At 40.7% G+C, this 14,943-nt stretch overlaps 1 long non-coding RNA gene across 2 annotated transcripts; it reads left to right on the forward strand.

Annotated features, from left to right (window-relative positions):
* The first annotated feature begins 11,422 nt into the window (after positions 1 to 11,422).
* Positions 11,423 to 14,612, forward strand: LOC140693192 (uncharacterized). 2 transcript variants are annotated; one of them, XR_012068908.1, is made up of 4 exons: positions 11,423 to 11,552; positions 13,368 to 13,477; positions 13,586 to 13,639; positions 14,525 to 14,612. It is a non-coding gene; the product is annotated as an uncharacterized lncRNA (long non-coding RNA). The 2 variants fall into 2 exon arrangements; XR_012068907.1 differs by lacking the exon at positions 11,423 to 11,552 and having other exon boundaries at positions 13,294 to 13,477.
* The last annotated feature ends 331 nt before the right edge of the window (positions 14,613 to 14,943 follow it).

Here is a 14,943-nt window from a genome sequence, read left to right on the forward strand (position 1 = left end):
CATATGGGGTCCAGTTCATCACTGGTCGTGCTGTGAGGGCAAGTAACTGATGATGGCAGAAAGGACATGGAGGCATCAAAAAGGTCTCAGTCATGTTCCCTCTTTAAAGGATGTGGCACAGTGTAATATATTTGAGCTGGTTTTTCACTGAACACTTTTGAGTGTTTTCTGGGACTCCCCAGTTCCCCAAGGTTCCATGCAGCTGGGTGTCCCCTAAGTGCAGCTCTGTCAGCGCTTGCCCTGGGGTGACGTGGTGTCACGGGGAGCAGGGCGGTCAGCGTCCCCGGCTCCTCCGAGCTCCGTCTCCTCATCCGCAGAGCCGGGTTTCTCATCCGTGTCTACTTAGTAGGGTTGCTGAGAATCACACGTGATGGTTATCAGGTGTGATTTGTGATTGTCTCTGTGATTGGCATATAGTCAATATTTGATAGAAACACTTGTTTTTTTTTTGTAATTACGGCTCCTCGATTGCAGTGGTTTTTAGTCTATTTTTTATAACTATATTCTTATTTTTAAATATGACCTTATTTCTATTTATTTTTTTGGAGGTACTGGGGACTGAAGCCTGGACATTGTGAATGCTAAGCAGGTGGTCTACAAGTGAGTAACACCCACCCTCCTTGTCTGCACTTAAAAATAAATATTGCAATACACAAAATAGCTCTTAAACACCATCATGGGACCTAGTCTCTGTATAGGCAATTGAACACGTATACTATATCAATAAGAATATATGTTGTTTGGACATACATTTCTGAATCTGTTAATGTGCTTAAAGATGATCATAGCTAGTGATAAACACGAGACTTGGATCCAGTACTTCTTAGGGTCTGTTTTGCCATCAAGGGGAATTACATTCTACAGAGAAGGCTAATTGGGTCTCTTTGATATTTGGATGGTTTAGCAGATGATCAAGGCTTTCAAAAGCTGACAGTTTTGTATTTTAAACAAACTACAAAATTATCTTCTAGAAGTTGTAAGTCCTAAGCTTGTGAAGTGCCCAGTAATCCAGGGGGAATATGTCTGTGTCTGTGTGAATAACTGTGTGTGTGATTTCAGGAAGGTAGAAATAAGTTCCATATAGACTTCTGATATATTTCTCCTCTAGTTTAAGCTGTAGGCTTATATTTACACAAAATACTTGATATTCTTTAGTCATTTGGCATATTGGTGGAAATAAGTCGTTCTCATACTTGTTTCAGAAGGGTTGGGAACCATGAGCTAAGAAAACGGGAGGAGAAAGAGGCAGGGAGGCTCTTCAAACTTCATGCATAATATGAGAAACAGTAACTTTTTTCTTCTAAAGCAAACTGGCACTGAATTGTAACCTGCTATTACTCAGAATTGCTTTTCTGATCAGATACAAGTGCCTCAGATTTTTCAAGGCAACATGAATGATGAAATGTGTTTTAGCAGTTATCTTTAAAAGTAGTTTTATTTTTCAAGTAAAAGGCTATAGCCTGTTCTTCCAGCGGTACACGAAGTTCTCATTGATCCAGGTACATGATTTATGTGCTTAGTTTCTTTGGGTTTTTTGTTTTTTTTTTCAGTGCTTGTTTCATTGTGGTGTGAATGAATGTTTAAAATTTCTGGATTTTGATCTTTAGAACATGCTGATTTATCAGAACTGTTAAAAACCTGATTGTTCTTTCGTCCTTGTTTGGTGGGGCACCCTATTGGTTACTGTTGTCTGTTAAAGAGGGAAATTCTTCCTCTAGCCTGCAGATCATTAAGTGAATGGTTGGCAGTGTGCCTTTAAATTTCATTGAATGTGTTGAACATGATTGTCCAGTGAATTTTGAATTGACTCACAGTAATGACTTTGTTTCTGTGGCTTTTGCTCCTCTCCACAAGAGTTTTAATTCTCTGTTGCATTTTGTATACGTGTTCTTCACAGGGGAAGAAATTTTGCATTTTTTAGAGAGGTGGGTGTTCCTAACCCCTCTGATTGCATTCTGTAATTGATACAACAATAATCTGTTATTGCAGTGCTTAATTATTTCATAAACTAGTTTTTGGCTTAATCAGAAACAATGACAGAGTGATAATAAAAAATAGGAAAACCTTCCTTTCTTTGAAGAATAGAAATCAGGTGGTCAGGCTTACCCATGCTTTGTGCGGGACACACTCTTATGTCATTGTGTATCATGATTCGGAGATGGAGTTGCTTCAGGTTTATAGATTTTTCTTTAAACATTTGTGTTGAATTCTTTCTCGAGGCTGATGTATACTGTTGGGTTTGTTGAAAGTTTAGAAGGGAAACAAATGCGGTTTTTTGGTTTCCGGAGGCCTGAGTTGCTCATGATAAAAAACTGAGGGTGGGCTGAGAAACAAAGTGACACTCACTCTCCTCCCAGATGAAACTGATGAAAAATGAAATCAATTAAGTGTATCGGTATTTGACCAATAGAAGTTAGCGAGACCAAACAGGCTAGTTATGCCCAAAGAAAGTACTGAATTCACCTGCAGAATTAAGTGTTTACCAAGAAGCAGCAGCTTAGAGCAATCAGAAAAATCAGTAAAATGATGAGATATAAAATGAATATAATATCTTTTATTTCTGAAACGTTTCTACGTTAAGTTGTGTAGAGCTAAAATTAAGTTTCAAGCACCAGGAATTAAGAATGTGGGTGGTTCTGTATGATCGTTATTCAGGGATGTGACTAGACCCTGCTAGAGTGGCTGAAGCTGGCAGGAAAAGACCTAGAGCCAGGATTTGTCACCCTAGGGTGTCCTCCAAAATGGTTCCATGTGGGAGCCCATGATTGGGTTAAAAAATTTTAACAGACACCAGCCTCCTGTCAACTTTAAGATGAAAAAATTATGCTTAATAACTGCTTTGCAAACAAGCGCCTGTGCATACTCACTGCTGTCTCCTTGCCTTAAAAAGCGGAGACAATGCTTTGCTTGCAATGTTGAGGTTTTAGATAGCACTCTGCTCATTGCAAAGCAAGGACCCAGGACCTCAGCTATAAACGCTGGGCTTGTGTGCTGTTAGATAGTCTATTATCCCCAAAACAAGGACCTAGCTGGTCTGGTGGTCTGCTGTGTAATTCACATATCTAAAGAATATATCTTACTCTCCTCACCCCATGACTTCCCTAAAGATACACTAAGCCTTTGTACTCAAGTTGGATTCTACAATCTCTGTCTGATCCCTTCTTTCCCCAGGTTCCTGTTTACTATCAACACTGTAGCTGTTAATGATTTTTTCCTTTGATTATACACAATAAATATGGGAGCATTTGAGAGGCTCGTGGAGTTGGCTCCCTACTCCCTCTCTATTTCTTGACTTTTTCCACAGAGTCTTGAGTAATCATTACATGTCAGTAAGACTTCTGCCAGCCAGAACCCACAGTTCCAAGTGAGAACGATGCAGGCTTTATCTCTCCTACCCAAGGGAGAGAGAGAAGAGAATTGAGATATTCTCCCCTGGTGGTCCCTTCCTGCCCCAGGGCCACTCCAGTTCACCTGCAGCCTTCTGGCCTCTGCTCAGAGGGCCTCTGTCCCAGGACTGACCGCAGCCTTTTCTTCCCTTGTCAACATTTCCTGTGACTTTCGGAAGTTGGTCTCTTCTCTGCAATTCAACCCTGGCAGATGTGATGGTGGTCAGCGTGCTTGTGGGCAGTCACTTGGGGACTCCTAGGAGCCATGCTGTTTCCTCAGTCTCTCATTCGGGGTTACAGAACAGTTGAGCCCCGAAGGAAGCCCATTCACGTGAGGTCAACAGAGTATTTCATCACTTTCATTTTATTTTTAAATTTTCAGTGGAGAAATAATTTGTAGCAAACTGTTCCAGATATTCGGCCGCCTGCTTTCCTCACCACCTTTTCCTTGTTGCCTCTGGTGCTTGTTTTAAGAACAAGGTTTCTTCTCTGGTCATTTCTAGCAGCTGGGCTTGCTAAATCCTTGATCTGCATTTGAAGCAGAAGGCTTCTTGGTGATGTCAAACTGATTTTCCTATTTCTGAATATTTCGTGAACAATCAGATACAGTTTCAAGTGAATTTCTCTTGTCTAATTTCGGTTAACTCACATTTGCTGATCTCCTGCTTTCATGCTGAGGGCAGTTTCTTCTTCCTGTATTAAAAGTTAGCAATTTGCATTTACTATTTGAAGGTACTGGCCCTAGGTTCTTTTTCCTTAACAGTTTTAATACAATTCACCCATTATCATGTGCAGCACTTTTTACTCTATGCCCAGAATTATGCATCTAAGTCAATCTCAGAACATTTTCATCCCCCAACAGGAAGCCCCATATGCACAAGCAGTCATTCCCATTTTCCCCATCCTCCCCCAGGCCCAGGGAGCCACTCTTCTCTCTCTCTGGATTTACCTGTGCTGAACATTTAATGTAAATCGAGTCACTTCATGTAAGTGGAACCGTCTATTGTGAATGACTTCTTTCACACTGAGTAACGTGTTCAAAGTTTGTCCACGTTGTGGCCTGGGTCAGTAATCTATGCTTTGCTATTGCTGAATTATATTCTACTGTATAGCTGGGCCGCACTGTTTACCCATTCATCAGGTGATAGTTATTTGTGTTGTTTCTGATTTTTGGCTGTGATGAGTAATGGCGCCGTGAATATTCCTGTAGGAGTTTTTATGTGGACATTTGTTTTCAGTTCTCTTTTAGATACATTATGTTTACATAGCAGAGTAACTTATCAACTAGATTTGACAAGAGGAGTGTATTATTGATTATTTGCTTTAGTTGAAATATTCTAACTTTCATAAAGTATCAGTGCCCATAAATGAACAAGTATGTTTGTATTATTTTGCAACATATAAGCAGACTTCATATGTTTCTATATAATATATATGACTGTGTGTTTTAATCTGTCAGTGTTTTCATAGTTTTTCAGCAATGTTGTAACTTTAGAATTCTTCTGAGAAAATCACCCGCGATTCTAGTGCAGTTTGTACAGTGCATCCTGTCTTTTGCATGGGATTCCACTGTCCCCTCAGTGAGGACTTTCCTCTCCTATTGAGTTAGTAGTAGAGTTAAAGGAACTGTGATTTCTAGGCCTTCGCTCTCCATGTGTTTGCCTTTGGCTGTCAATCACGATTTTCCCTTTCTTGAGTTTTCATTGTTCCATTAGAATTTTTGAAAATAACTATTAATATGTTGCATCGATCTCCCTAGAAACTTGATGTGTTTGTGCTTTTCAGTTTTTAATTTATGAAACATGTGAATGCACTCTTGTTTTTAAGTAGTACTTTTTCACTAGATATTTGTTTATCTCTTTATAGTTAAAATATTTTTTCCCAATGAATGAATCGGTGTGCATGTTTTAAAAGATACCTTACTTTTTATTGTTCTTATTGTAACAGTTATATTCATTGTAGAGAATTTAGAAAATAAGGATAAACACAATAATAACTTAAAAATGGCCTCTAACCTCACCTGGAGATACTATTGTAAGGTTTGAAATTGAGAATTACAAGTCCTCTCAACTTGTTCTTCTTTTTCAAGTATATTTTGGTTACTGAAACCCTCGAATTACCATATGAATTGTAGCAGAAGCTAGACAGTTTCTGCAGTGGAGCCTGCTGGGATTGTGATCGAAACCACGTTTTATGAATGAATCGCTCTGGGGAACATTTCCATCCCAAGAGCGCTGTCTTCTGATCCATGAATGTGCGTGGTGTCTCTGTCCAGGTATTTAGGTCTTCTTTAATTTTTTTCAACAATGTTTTGAGTTTACCCAGCATTATTTTACTTTATTTTTCTTTGCCTTTATACTGAGGACAAGTGTGCAAGGTACCGGGATCAGAAGTGTATTTCAGCCCCGCGACTTGCTGCCACGATGAACGCTGCACTCTTGCTTGGCCCTCTGTAAAATCTTGCACAAAATAGGACGTCAGTAACTCTCTCGAATGAATGATAATATGATTGTTGATTGATGTTTGAGGGTCCTTGTGATGATGTCTTTTTCCCAACCTTTCCCCTCTTCTTAACTATGCCCTTTATCTTCCTTTCCTCCAGCCTGGTTTTCAGCCTGCCTGTGGCATTGATTTTCCCTGCCTGTAGATTCTTCCTTTCACTGGTTCAGGATAATGTTACATATGGGCTGTAGAAACATGCTAGATGACAAGAAAGAGCAAGTCCATTGCATGCTAGTATTTTTAGATTGTGTTATTCTTTTTTCGATTGAAATTAAATCAGGCTAACCCCCTGAGCCCTACCATGAGCTCTTTCCGCCTTCCTACAAGTGATACTGCTCTTGTTGCTGCATGTTCCCTGCCCCCAGCCTTGGTTTTGGAGTTGAGTAAATCACCATCAGTGAAGCCCTCTCTTTAAAAGTTGAAGAGAATATTTGCTCCTTCTCTCTCATTGGGGACTTGGATGAAATGAGTTACCAGATAAAGAATGGAGCGCCACCTCATTCTGAAACCCGCTCTTTCCGTTCTTTCTCCAGGGGAAAAGAGTACAATTCAACAATATAAAGATTGATTGTGAGCTAATGAGATAGACAAGACAACCGATCATTTATTAAATATCCTTTCATGCTAGAAACAAATGTATTATACACACAAACAGCACACAAATCACGGTAGTACCGTGGTTACAAACGTGGGTCCGAGTTCGAGTCCTGCTCTGGAGTGACCAGTCCTGTGAGATGGAGAAATGGTAGGTCGGCTTAGCCTCTCCAGAACTGGTTTCCTGTCCTGCAGAGACTGGGCTCCCTAGGCGTCCCCCAACCGTAGAGGTGCTGTGGGGTGTAAATGATGCGCGTGGGCAGCCCGAGCACAGCTGCTCGTTCCTCGTAAGTGCAGGATCGCATAGCTTTTGCGGTGACGGCTTTATGACCGCCCGGTGTAGACTCTCAGTGCTCCGAAGGGATGCCTTGTGGTTTGGAGATGGGATTCTCACTTCTGTAAATACCCAAGGATAGTGTTATTGGGCCCTGCTGATTTGAATCTCTTCTTTAGAAAGTACATAATGTAGATATATTTTTCAAGCATGCGTGCTTTTTTTCTTGTACTATTTAAAATTCTACCCTCTCATCTCTTGGTGTGACTTTTCATGGAATCCAGGAAACAGTCCTAAGCTACCTGCCTCTTCACACTTCTCCGTGGTGGTTTCCTTCCCTGACTCGAAGAGGGTTTTGCAAAGGAAATTTTATTTGTTCCCCTTTTCTTGGAGTCTCTCTGTCTGTCTGCCCATCTCTCACCTCTCAATCTGTCCATTTATCGACCCACTGATTCTTCTGACATGTTCCAAAACACATTTCAGGCAGGTTACAGAAGAACAGATACCAAATAAACAGGTGAGAAAATTAGACCAAGTTCATACAGTGAAGCTAGGAGGCGAGTCTTTATGACGGTTGTAGGCGTGAGACACACGCCTCTTCCCTGTGACTTACATGATGGACAGCAAGAGTGTGCCTAAGGCTCCCAGCAGACACAGGGAAACAGAGTTTGTGGGAGATGCTCACGGCCGTGATGCTCACTGGCCGTGATGCTCACTAAGCCTAAGTGGCTGATCTACTTAGGCTTAGAAGAATATTTTGAATGTCTTCCAAAATCAGAGCATTGCATCTTTTCTTTTGTGAGAGTTCTACGTATAGTTGGCTACATTCTATACCTGGAAATTTCTCCAAAACTGCTTCCCACGTGAGTCCCATGGCTCGGGAATGGGGTGGTTCTGCTCATTGACGGGGGTTGGCCAGAAACAGAAAATGAGAGCCTCAAAGGTGCCTGGGATTTGTCAGTTATGTTTTGTCACTGCTGTAGAGTTGAAAAAATGCTTTCACAGTTTCTCTCCATCTGAGGCGGCAGCGTGCTCTCTTACCAGCATCAGGAGCTCAGGGCCACGGGATGGTGCTGGCTGAATGCACTGCCGTCAAGACAGCTGAGCTAGTCACTGCAGGTGTGATTCTTTTACATACTTCATTTCATGTTCTTTACTAGAATGTTTCAACAGGGAGTTAATTAACTGAGTTAATTAACATTAAATAAATATGATCTTTGTTGAAAAGACATTTATAGGCAGAATATAAGCTGTGTAGACTTTAAAAACGGTTTCATTACTGAAATTTCATTTGGGAAGATACACAGTTTATCTTATATATGCCTCTCTTTTAAAGTAACAAAGAAACCAGACAGGAAAGGCAGAGGATGGTTTCTGTTCTTCCTCTCGGCTTGCAGGTGCCCTCACGCCCAGTAGCATCAATCCAGACACCAGCACTGACACTGGCCGTGCTCAGAACTGCCTCAGCTCTGAAGACACTGCTGACAAATAGAAGGGGGCCGCGCCCTGTTACAGCAGGTGCTCTCACTTTGTGTGTCCTTATGTAACTGCGTGGTGTTAATCAGGATCGCCCGTCCTACATTGTGTGACGCTGCTGTCTTGTCTCCTACTTACTTGTTTCTCTAAGTATTCATGTATTATTCTCCAATGCGTGGTACTACACAACTGAAAATGCTTTTTTCAGATGGAAAAGAATGTGCATTTAAAATAATAAGTCTGAAAAAGGGGGCAAAGTTGCTCTCCTGGTCCCGCTATTCAAAGATAATAATTAACACGTTAACATCTATTTTCTGTTCTTTTCTTCAGTGTGTATCACCTCTGTCATAAAAAACCAGAGAGCACTCTGTGCCTGTTTACTGTGTGGACACCTCCATTTTCCATTTGGCTTTTTGTATGTTTTTCTACAATATTCTATCTCCCCTGGCATGATTTTTAATGACCAGTATAGCATTCTGTCTTGTGGAGGCATCGTCCATTTTACTTCAGACTTAAATAAACTTTTAAATTCCAAGTATACTTAACTTAAATACAGAAAAGAGAACTGTGGTGGTACATGAAGGCCCCTAACTCCCTTCCCCTTATTTCCTGAGAGTAAAAGCTGTTGAAAATTTGGTATATATATATCATGACCTTTATGCTATGACATACATATATACACACATATGAGAATTCCATGTATACGTGTGTGTATATATGCTTTATTTAAAAATGAGGCCATACTATATGTTTTTCTGCTGCTCGCTTTATTCACTCAGGGGTATATCATAGACGTCCCACCACTCCAGACTCACCCGGTCCTTTCAGAAAGAGTGGAAGGGTCTCCTGATGTGCGGGTGTGGTCTCTTGTCCACGGACACCTTTGGTGAGAGAATGCTGTGGACAAGGCCCTGGACCACGGTGAAACGCCAGCTCCCTCAGTGCTCGCAGGTCGCCATGATTTACCGCATCATTGTCTTGATGGTGGACATTTAAGTTTTCTCCATTTTCCACTGTCAGAAAGGATGTTTGACTGGCATTCTTCTTGTACAGACATTCCTGTGATCTTGTATGTGTATTCCTTTAGGTAAGACTTCTGGAAATTTAGTCCCTGGATGTGACATTTACATTCATCACAGATTCCTTTCAAGTGACTCTAGAAATTCCTTCTCCATTGGGGAATGAAAAGATGTAAATTACTTATGTAACCAATTCTCTATTGCTGGATATGATTTCACTTCAGTTTTTCTTCCCACCATTGTAAACAGTGATGTGTGAATGCCCTGAAAGGTGCATCTTTTTGGACTGATTTTTTTTTCCTAAAGGAAACGATTCCTAGAAGTGGTGTTGAATCAGTGTGTACGTACGTTTTTCAGAGTTTACATATCCATTGACATGTCGTCCTCTGAAAATGTCGCTCATGATTTCTTTTCCCACAGATGGACACTAGCTAGAATATCTTTTAAAAATATTTGCCAATATGATGAGCAAAAGTGCTTTTTCATTGTTTTAGTTTGCATTTGATGACCCATGAGGTATTGAGCATTTTTTACTCATTAGCCATTTGACTTTTTTAAAATTAATGATACCTTTTTTTCCTTTGCACACGTTTAAGTGAGGGAGCTTCTTGTTGCTTTGTGACAGGTCTCTGTATGTTATGAACATTAACCCCTTGTCTTCACCAACATGTATCACAGAGCTTTTTCTTGTCATTTCTTGCCTTTCATTTTGTTCAGGAGGTTTTATATTTTGGTTGTGTCTCAAAATATTCTTATGATAGTAAATCTCTTCCTTGTGGGTTTTATCTTTGACATTATTCTTAGAAATACTTTCTTATAATGGAATAAATTTCTTCTGTAGGTTTTTTTTAATCTCTAACATGGAGATGATAATAGTACTTGTTAATGTAAGGGTAAGTTGAGTTAATAAGAGCAAAGTGTTGTATTTGCTGTTATTAGTACTTTTTAATATTTACATCACTGTCTGTAATTTATCTTCTGCTCCTTACGACAGGAATAGGATTTATTCTTTCCAGGTGTTTCTCTGATTGTCCCAGGACAATTATTGAAGTCATACGTTTCTCTTTGATTTGAAATCCCACCTGTACAAAATACTTATGTACACTAGAGTCTCTTTTTGAGCTCATGGTTCCTTTCTGTCAATCTGCCTTTCTTACTCCAGCACCATATGTTACATATTGTAAAAATTTATTTAATAATTGGCAGTCTGAATTTTTTTGATTATTTTCTTCCATCCTAAATTTTCTTGTCTAGTATTATGACTTTATTATTCCTGAAGGATTCCAAAATATTTTGTTCAAGTTCAAAAAAAAATCAGATTGGCGTTTTCAAGGGAATTTTTAGTAAGATTTGAATTATTCTAATGAGAACTTACATCTTTACAAAACTGCCTTCCTCCATGCAATTTGTTGATGTGTCTACATTCACACCTCTTACTTTACCCCTCAGTAGAATCCTGAATTTTCTCCATTTAGAACATGGCCATTATTTTTGAATTTATTCCAGATTATTGTTTATGTTTTTGTCAATTTTGTAAATGATAATTTTTTGCTATTATATTTTTAAATGCTTAAAACTGACATTTAGAAAGGAAGATTAGGTTTGTAAATACTCACTTTGTAACTTGTCATTTAAAATTGTAAGTATTAAGTACTTGTTCCACAGTCCTTTCTTTGTTGCTTTTAAAAATTTGTATCCAAGATTCTCAAAATGGTCATAGCTAAGTAGTATAGGTGGGGAGAGAGATGGAGAGAGGTAGTCAGGCTCATGTGCAAACTGTGAGCACTTTCATGGCTACCTTTAGGCTGGAGAAGCCACAGAAGAGCCCAGGTTAGTCCAGGGATGGCTTTGGATGCACTTGAAAGCCAGCTTTCCTGCCTGTATGGTGAAGCCTGGTGGGCGTGGCAGGTAGACGATCAAGTTCAGATGAAGGTCATTGGCTGCACAAAGCGCTGTGTCTGTGAGAACTGGTGACCATTGCCATGGGTAATGCTTGGTGCCAGGAACACTGCAGAGGAGCTGGGGAGACTGTGTGTTAAGGATTTTCCAGTCCTGGGAGTGGGAAGGTCAGACTCTGCATTCAGATCTGAGTTTGAATTCATCCTCTTAAGTTTACTGGTCCTGTGACTTTTGTCAAGTTATACATCCTGATTGAACTCCTGTCTCTCAAAACAGGAGAATTACGGCCTGCTGCTAGAGTGTTTGATCAGGGTAAATGATTTGTGTCTATAAGATGCCACGTAAAGTCACAAGCTCAGTGAGAAATGGGTTGTCGCCTCTTCTTCTGCAACTCAGTGCTCGGTAAGTCATCAGGGGAAAGCGAGTCCCTAATTTATATGTGGTGCAAGGAAGAACAAAAATAACGTCTTGCCTTTCCCTGGCAGTATTCTTACTTCTTTGCTTCATGTACCTCTTTCCTCCTTTACTCTTCTCTTTCACCTCCTCCACCAAGTGCCTGAGACTCTCTCAGAACACCAGATTCAAATTACTTTAAATGTTGGCTCATCCCCATGAAATGACAGTGACATAAAAAAACTACACATCCCAGACTTGACTGTATTTGATTTACACACACACACGTGCACACACACACAGGCTACCTCCCATTTGCTGAGGGAGAAGGAACACTTTTTCTGAGTTTTCATTTACTGAGCGTGAGAGCAAAGTCTCTTGAGCAGAAATTCGCCTGGCTTCGTGCATGGTTTTTTAAATTGGATTTCTGCTTTGTGTCCATAGAAATATTCTCCTATTAGATGAGAGGAAGTGGAGACATAGATATTCTGCTGAGATATTGGTGTCATCATATTTGAGTTTTAAAGGACTTAAGACAGCATAGAGTCGTAACATTTAATGGGTGAGAATCCATGATGGTGTAACTTGGACAACAACCTGGGTCTCCTGCCATCGTGTCCACCTGGGTGAAGAGGCAACTGGGTGGGGGATGGCAGGGATCCTTCTTGCTTGAGTTCCAGGGTATTGTTAGTTTTCATGGCTCAGCTGCCTTTAGTTTATGTTCATGTGGCCTCTCATGGGAAGGTCACTCTGTCCTGATAGACTGAGTTTCTAATCAGCAAAAAGCTCTGGACCCACTCATATTTTCCAGAGTTTTTCTTCTGACCTGCTGACACTTTATATAAATGAGACCTAACAAACTTCTGGATATAAAATCCTTATTGTTATTGTTTTCCCTCAAGTTCCATAGGAATGGGGTGCTGTCTCAGGCTGTCTAAGGCTAGATCTGAACAAATATAGGGTGATAGTCTGTGCTGCTGGACCCTCCCCAGTTGAATGGGATTTCCACTTTAGTTTTTAGAATCAGGTAGATGAGTTCAAATCTTGTCTTTACCAGTTATTAGCTTTGTGACCTTGGGGAAGTAACTTTACTTTTTTGGGTTCCAATTTTCTTTATCTGTAAATAAGTTCAGTCTATATTTTAGGGTTTTTGTTTTAGAATTGAATGAGCTAATTCTCTCATTTATACCTAAAGTACTTATCGCGTGGTTGTATGATGGTGCCTTGGTAGTTGATTACTAAGGCACTCGGCAGTGAGAAAGGGGGTGGGGCCCCCTGGATCAAAGAGCTTGTATTCCAGGATATGTTTGTAAAAGACTGGATTGCATTGGACTTTTAGTAAATGTCCATTCCTTTCCTAATCCCCATTGATTGTGTATATATCTTTATACTAATATATGAACAATTTGTTTTTGCAATTTAAATCTTTGTAGTATTTAAAGAATATAGCTATAACAAAAATACGTGAAATAAAATGATTTGACTTTTATTTTCCTTTCAATAGGCAAAACAGAATAAAATAGAAAAGAAAAGAAAAAGTATTGAAGGAGTAGAAATAATTTTATTTCTGTGGAATTAACTCCCTATATTAGGTTTTTCCATTGTGTTGTTAAACAGCATATAAAATTGACAGGTTGTGACTTCAGTGTTGATAGCTAGGTGAGTATACTTTCTTTTTGTATTTGTCTTTGATGAATTATTTGCACTAGATCATAAATGATGTGCATATAACATATTGGAAACAAGGAAACAGTGGATGAATACTACCTCCAATGCAGTCATTTTGTTACCGAGTCCAAACTCGTTCTGCTTGCCACATGACAGGCCAATAAACTGGGAGATGAGGTGTTGGAGCAAGGAATAGTGACTTTATTTGCAACGCTGGCAGACCCAGAAGACGGCAGACTGATGTCCTGGAGAACCATCTTCCCCAAGTCAGAATTCAATCTCCTTTTATAATAAAAAGGGTCTGGGTTGTGGTTGGTTGTTGCATACTTCTTGCTGCATGAATTGTTTGTCCTCTGAATCCACTGTTCTTGCAGGTGTCCATGTGGATCAAATCATGGTGCCCCTGTAAAACCTCCAAAAAAACAAAGGTTATTCTCTATTTTGCAACTTGCCATCTCTACAGAAGTGCAGATGAGCTAACATTTTTAAAGATCAGGGCCGGGAGAATAGGCTTTCCTGTAGATTTCAGGCTAAAGGCAACTTTCTTTTTCAAATGGTGCAGAGCTACCAAGTCTGAGCCTAGAAAACAGGGCACACGTTTAAAGCCAAAGGAATAGATCAAACATAGGGTCAAAATTTTTCCTTTTTTTTACAATTCCCTTTTCACCTTCATAGATAATTTTAGTAAGAAACATGAGCAATTTTGTATTTTTGCTTCTTAATAACCGATAAGTGGGCCAACTATATTTTTGTGAGCAGGGATGCTGTGCGGGCCCTGGGGTGACAGCAAACTCTTGTTGGGGTGGCCGACCTTGCAACATGTCTGATGCCCCGTGAGTGTTGGTGAGGGTCCCCCTAGCCAGGGGCTCTCTTCAGGAACCAGCATATGGGCATTGTCTTCTGGAGACCTCTTTTATGGCTGCAGGAATTATTTTCAGATACTGTGATTGAAAAATCACTCCAGCTGGGGATAGTTAGGGGAAAAAGGAAAAGGAAAAGGGTTTGGAGTAGAGTAGAAGAGTAGGACATAAGATCACGGATCCTGAGTACTTGGCAGCGGGGCCTCGGGAGAGAGGGGAGCAGAGGTGGGGAGGGGCCTGGCTCCGGAACCAGCTCCTGTACCTGTCCCCACGCCCAAGCCACATAGGTTTTAATTGGCCTGGGCCACCTCTCTGGGCTGGATGTCACCCTGGGCAGAACCTTGAGAATCGAAGGGAAGGGATGGGCAGCACTCACCTAGGGGGTCACTGAGGACTTCGTTGAAGTCCACAGTGCCTTTCTGGTCATGTGTCTTCACTTGTCCTTTATCCCAGGATCTGAGGAGGAGGAGCAAGGAACTCAGGGAAGGATCCAGGAAGATATCCGACTGTGTTAAGAGAGGACAGAAAATGTGAAACGGGGAGTGAGGACACTTGCAGCAAAGTAAAATGACTTCACAAACATTGCTTCAGAGCTGCAGGTGTAAGAGAGCCTAAGCCAGTCTCAGAGTGCAGAGGACAAGCGGAAAGGAACTGCAAAATTTCCACTGACAATTGAAATTTTGTTAAATAGCCTGATACTGTTGTTTGCATCACTTGAATGAATGCAGGCATATTTCTTTGGGCATTTACAGGTTCACTCAACCCCACCAGCCCCTCTTGCCCCCATCGGGGATGGGCTTTCTCAAGCACAGTGCCCCCTCTGCTTGGGTGGGCCACGCCGCTGGTCCTCGCCTGGGGCCGGGCTGCTGCAG

Source organism: Vicugna pacos, unplaced genomic scaffold (assembly GCF_048564905.1).
Source record: "Vicugna pacos unplaced genomic scaffold, VicPac4 scaffold_19, whole genome shotgun sequence".
NCBI lineage: Eukaryota > Metazoa > Chordata > Mammalia > Artiodactyla > Camelidae > Vicugna > Vicugna pacos.